Below are 7,010 nucleotides of genomic sequence, written 5' to 3'. Positions count from 1 at the left end.
ATGGCACAAGTCGAGATCACGTTCTAATGTTTGAAACCAGGGGGAGCTAGGGTGGAGAAGTCACAACAAAGCTCAAAGCTGAATGGTGTAGCACTGAAGTTACGGTTTGTACAAAACGCCTAGCCCTGTCTCGCTCTCTTTTTCTGATGTATTGAAGCCTACTCTCCAAGACCACTTGAATCTAATATTGATGGAAAGCTTCACAAAAGCATAAATAAATTTAATAATATGCAAACAATTTCCTATAGTTGACCAGATTGAGGGGAAGACCGTTTGATTTCAGAAGTTTTGGGAAGTCAATTTCCAAAACAGCTACCTTTTTGGACTTGTTAAATGTCCAGAGGTTTCAATTTGGCAATCTAGCTTCTCGTGCCTCGAACTGTAGATCTGTTTATCAAAAAGGTATGGTCTTGGTCATCTACATTAGCTTTTGACAACATAATTTTGAAACGATTCACTTTACAAGTAAACGGTAAAAAATGACCTACCTTTATTTAAGGAGATCTGCGTTTCTTGTTTTGCTACTTTAATTCAAAAAGTGGCTCAGAGTGGCTATAACCAAGAGCAGGCCGATTTAGCTGGAAGCTCGTTTGCATTCCATATTTCTAGAAGTCCGTGGTTTTGCTAATGATTCTGTAGGTTTTGCGAGCTGATCTTTGGGTCACCCTGGCTTCTAGGTACTCTTACCCCCGCACGACTTCTGAAGGTCAAAAAGCTCTTGGTTTGTGCCAAGAAAGTTAAGCGTAGATTGTACAAAATACTCAAATTCAAGCCATCTTGATTAAAACTCAGGTCTGTCCAAAAATAAATTGAAATGGACAAAAATGCAATTATTGCGTTTAATTTTTCTTTCAAACAGAGAACATTAAGCAAAATTTTGAAGGAGACAAAAATGACGGTAAGTAAAAATAAGAAAATAATATTGAAAAAGGGTGCACTTACTTTCATTATAGGCACTATGTTTTTCTCAATCATTATAACAGGTACTATTTCTTACTCACTTCAATCTTTTCAGTCGTTTGTAAAATGGTGAAAACGCAAAATAATGCTTGAAGATCGGAAAAAGAAAAAAAATACATTTGCAGGTTTCGACCAACCCCGCTAATTAATGAAGAGCATTAAGTTCGAATGTATATTGTAATGGAGAATCAAGCATCCAGCACCCCTCTGGATTACAATTTTTGGCATTTATTGCTCAAAAGAAACCTCCACCATCCTCCAAAATATAAAAGCAAACATGGCCAAGTGTTTATTGCAATATTTTTAATGAAAAAAGCTAAGCAACCTCGAGAGAAACTAATCTTTGGTTCTCAAAAAAGCTAAACGGATGATCAAACTGTTTCCAGATTATAACTATGTCTGGATGATGTGATGATGTGATGATCAACTTCGTTGGCTGAGCGTGTCTCAACCCTCCGACCCTAACTAACACCTATCAATATAATTCATCCTGAATACAAAAGGCCAACGTATTTGATATATAATTTTTATAAGTAACAAGTAATTTACATAAGGACCCTTATTTGCAACGTCAGACAGCCCGAACAAAACGGGAAGACGCACGGCAGATTGCTAAACAAATCACTCGTGACAAGCCATGCAATCGATTTCCTTTCCGGACATTATGTGACCCAGGATACTAATTAAATCTAAGATTTTACAAACGCATTGTAATTCAATAAAGAGGACTCGGACCAATCGGCCCTTTATGTGGTAGAGGCTGACTCACAAAGCGCCCCCTAAAGTGCAAACCCTAAACCATATTACGTGCAGCGTAAGAGGGTTATTGAAACAGATGAAAATGTAGAAGGAAATTGCTAGAGAATATGATTGAATTGAAATAGGAAAATATATATGAGTAATTTAAGTTGGTTTTATTTCAAAAAAGTAATGTAACAGCAATTAGTTACGTCTTGAGTATTACTGACACAAACCTGGCTATAACTCTCTTGCTTTTATTGCAGAATGACATCCGGGCATCGGTAAAACGTCAATAAATATCAAAACAGCTCGAGCTATTTAGTTTCAAGCAAACTCGCCATAAGCAACCTTTCTTTCTTTACACCTTATAACTACCACGTAATCAGAGTAATATATTCACACAATCATAAAAAAAGATACGTGGACGTCCAAAATGTTGATTTTGATTTTTCCTTATTAAAAGAACATTTTTTCCATTGTTTAGGTTACCAAGTGTAAGCTCTCAAAACGAGAGCCCAGACAAAAGCAGCTCAGTTGATACGAAGAAATCTCACTGACCTTGAAATTGAACTCCAGACAAGTTTCTGGCCAAAGCGCAACAAAATACAATTGTTTACAATCCCACAATGAGATTAATCTTGTGTGTTGTAATGATCACATTTTTTGCCCACTTGAGGTCAGCTTGTTGGAGTTACTAAGGTGATTAAGACCACTTTTCGCTTTGAGCCAGGTGCCCTTTTACTCAATCTGACAAAGTCTTGGAGAAATTAGTAAAGACATCGCGAAATGAATAAATCGAAAAAAATCCGTTTTTCCCTAAGAAACAAGAGCCCCTTTTCAATGACACCATTGACCTTCATCAAAATTGAACAACGAGAAAGCTGACCTAGAAGCAATAGGAGGAACTACAACAAACTTCAAGATTGCAACGTTTACTTGTGGAACGGGTTCTCATCATTTTGTTGGAAACCATAAAATGATCGATGAGGCATCTTATCAAAGACTTGAATGAAAAGACTGTAAAACAAACTCGATTTCAGAGTTGTTCCGGCTAATTATTGCCCCATAAAAATCATGGAATAAGGTGGTGGTTCTCTTTCATTGGAGGCTTGAAGCACGTCAATCTAATACTTTTGGTACAAGGAAAACTCAAATATCTGTCTACATCATCATGTATTTTAGTCAATCTATGCATATTTCAGACTATGCCTTTGATATCATGAACGATTGAGCAGATAATATCAAGTCGAGATTTATTGATGGGTACGTTTAGGGTGTGAATTATGAAATATCAATTTTGCTGATCACTTGGATCGAACGTGAGAACCCAGTACTCTAGTACAATGGGAAACTGTGTTTTACTTCGCAAACTCAAAGCCTTTGTTTGGTGTCAAATATTTCTCTATACAGTTCTCTGAAGTGCAATAATCTGACGGTGATTGGTTAAGGAGATTCAATATTAGTACAAAACCCTTAGACTTTGAGCTTAATTCCCCTTTTCCTCTTTCGTAACAATGAAAGCTGCACTATTGATTCGATCCAATGACGATGGAGATTATCCACGAATGCGGTCAAAGTCTGAAGTTCAAGACTTTGAGTCTGGATTGACTCTTCAATGGGTTTCTTAGCAAGATCTTTTTGAACGCCAAGGTCACAAAAAGCGATGTCCAACTTGAAAGCGCCAATAGGTCTAAATTCATGACGTCATACCACTTGACTCTCGTTTACTTGGAGTCATTTTATGATCGTAATTGTACTTTGGACAGTAAGACAAAAAGAATGTTGCACTTTTTCTTTGGATTTTAGAATTTAATCACAAAAAGTTCTTGGGGGAGACAGAGCTGGGGCAAAAATTGCGAAAAAAACTAAAGCACAATGCTCTTTAAAAAGCCATCTGGCATCATTTTTTGACTCTAACTCCACCTAGGTAGTATGTTCATCAGCTGAGATGCAAAAGCATGTCCTGGTTGATCACAAAATATGGTTCAGTATTTTGCAAATACACTTCAGATTATGGATAAATATTAATTGTGATTAAAATATTTACTTTCGAAATATGTCATTAACAAGCTGTTTCTTGCTTGATTGGAAGAATGACAGGAAATTGAGACGTCCAGGCGAACAAGATTCCCCTGCCCATCAATGGACTAGACAGGCAATGATCTCTTGTCCTTCAAGTTCTTTACTAGTACTAATTCAAATCAGATACAAAGCCACTTCTGCCCAATGAAGGATGTTCAACAATACACGAATGATGTAACTAAAACTACGTACATCACGTTAGAGGAGAAATCGAACAAAATTTGTAATCAATTTTGAGCACACTCAACAAAAGGCATTCGTTTTTGTTCGTTATTCATGGTTTACGGATTCTTATGCCGCCAGTAGAGACAGAATTAGTTGCAGCCAGATAACTTGAATGACAATATGGGGTGTTTCAAAAGTAATGGACTAACCGAAGTTCAATGATATGAATTGGCTCTGCAATCAATATAATCGACGTCATCTTTTTGCATTTCTTTTATGTAACATCTTTATTTCGCCTTATTAATATAATAAATCAGATGGCATTGCAGTCCAAAGAGTTGCCGTCCTATCTCATTAAATTCAAATTCGTCGACAGTGTGTGAGAAAGTGTTTAAATATTTTGTTGTGGAACATCCACTACAAAATGGCCAAATCTCAAGCCGTCAACATGGTTTCTCGTCTAAAATGAATGCAACTGGTCAGCTCATCGAAAACTTAGAACATCTGAAAGAAGTTATTACAAACCATGATATCGTAGAAGTCTGTATACGAACTAAAGCATCGTCATGAGAGAACCACACCCTTATCCCAAAGAGGAACTCTATGCTCCAACATGTTGCCACAGGCTTGGAACAGACGCCGTAAGCGCATGCTCTTCTCTGTATATAAAGCCATGTTTCTCACGAATAAAAGGCAGTCTATGACTTACCAACTAGACCAACACTTGTTTCATTTTTCTAAGTAATACTAAGTCTCGTTCCTTGATCTCGCTGGACTTGATTCGAGCGTTACATGGCGACCGTGATCTAGGTTGACCATTAAAAGTCCTCTACCTGGATTTTGCAAAGGCCTTCGTTAAGTTGGACCATGGCCTACCTTTGCAAAGACTCTATTATCATAACATATACTAGAGTCTCCTTAGATGGATCAAGTCGTTCTTCACGAACAGGAAACAGAAGGTTAAAGTGGACCATCTCCTCAGTGACCCAGCTCAGATCACATTGGGCACAACACTCGGACCAATACTGTTTACAATATACATCTCCCCTTTGCCTGGCCTGGTGAAAGATTGCATGATCTCCTCTTATGCTGATGACACCAAGCTCATCATTGGTAGAAATGGCGAAGTTTGCTCCCTTCTCCAAGAGGATCTTCACACCATGTACAAGCGGTGGCCAGTTTGTTAAAGCTCGTACCTCGGAGTTAGGGTCTTGGACGTTAACCGGTATGAAACTACACAAGCCAAAGTGTTGAGCGAATGCTCATTCTGGATAACGTCCAACCCTTAACGCTTAGGCACGAGCGAAAAAAAGTCGCCTCGGGTCAACGAGAGCAACATGAAACTAAATGGATGCAATGTCCAATGGCCAGGGCTTGAACCGTTACCGAAAAAAGTAACGAGGTACCGTTAACACTACTTTTGTAAAAAAAGAGGATCTAAAAGTCCAAAAAGGTTTATGCAAAGGTTCAAAAGCTTTTTTCAGAAAAGTGTCGCTTTACCAGTAGAGTTACTCAAAAAAAAGCAACGCATTAACGGTAGCGTTACTCAAAAAGTAACGCATTACAAGTTACGATGTTGATAAAGCCCTACCAATGGTTTATCAACTTTCTCTAGCTAATATTGAAGTTTCGCCAAAGACCTGGGTGTTACTCTCCAGGGTGATAAAAAATCAATACCCTCCTCAGCGAGAAGGTAAATACAGCGGCTTAGATGGTAGACTGGGCCATACGCACCTTCAAGACTAGAGATAGGTTAGCCATTCTAGAACCACATCTTGACAATGCCTCATTAATATGGAACCAATATCTAGTTGGCGTGACAAAAAAAGTACTAATTAAATGAGAATTGATTAATTAACTAATTAAACCAAAAAAATGCCTTTTGATTTGTTACTTCAATGCGCGTGTAATCAAGTTGGGACATCTGGAAACTGGAGGTGGTTCGTTACTTTCGCAACACCCCATAGACGTACAAATATGTCACCGTTTTGTTTCTGATGTATACCACGGAATTCTAAAAAAGATGACTGATTGTAAAATAATTATATGCCAGAGCAATTAATTTCATCCAAATTTAATATTTATTATCTTCAATATATCTGGCCAAATCTGATCTAGGGAACTGAGGAGATGCTTCAAAATTATCTGCGAATGCTGTAGCTTCATGATATTTGAACCTGCGACCGTTCTCAGTTCCCAACATTGTAAGCTTCCAATCATATAACTTTGAAATGAACAACATCACTTTAAATGGCATAAAGTTAAAAAGCAAAACTCCACGAGCACTGATGAAAAGGTTAAAAGATTAGGACATTGAATAGCTTTCATGTAATTGACAGTGCGTTGAACTGTTAATTTGATACAATCTTGCATGGTGGTTCCTTCTACTGATGGGATAAAATAAATAACCACGGGAGGTTGCGATTAGGGCTACCAATTTACATTTTCAGTGGCATATGACATCACTAGCGGAACATTGGAAACCCTTCAGTTAGTCACAAAAAGTAACCCTGATTTTTCTTCGCTCAAAACAGGGTTGCTTTTTTGGTCAAAGCTAACCTTCTACCTTACGATGGACAGAGCGGTGCTTTGAATTTCCTAGCTTTCTGACAATCCTGATTTGAAAATTTATTTGATCCCTTCAATAGTTGCTTCGTGTATCTTAGCCCTGAATTCCTCGTTTCGCTGGCATGCGTCATATCATTGAAATGTAAGCCAGTTTCTCAAGTTAATGCTTGTATGTTTGTAAAGGGGTCAGAACATGGCTATAAATATGGATGGCCTTTTTACCAAAACAACCTATTATTTTATAGTGGTGTGAAGTAAATAAATATTCCACGCATTTCTGTTTTGAATAGTTTTTGTTTGGAGATAATAGGGTTAGCCTGGTCGTTCGAAATCGATGTCGAACGTTCTGTAATATATTTCACCACCTGAATTTATCATTAAACACTGCTTGACATATAACGGCCCTGATGAATGAATATGATGTAAAGGTGGTCAAAGTTCGCTTGTTGGATGGGACTTGTTGAGAAACCGAAGTCACAGTCGAGCCTTTGTGT

This window comes from Tigriopus californicus, chromosome 3 (genome assembly GCF_007210705.1).
Source record: "Tigriopus californicus strain San Diego chromosome 3, Tcal_SD_v2.1, whole genome shotgun sequence".
Taxonomy (NCBI): Eukaryota; Metazoa; Arthropoda; class Copepoda; order Harpacticoida; family Harpacticidae; genus Tigriopus; species Tigriopus californicus.
The sequence above is the reverse complement of the archived record's forward strand: the minus strand, read 5'-3'. Positions refer to the sequence as shown.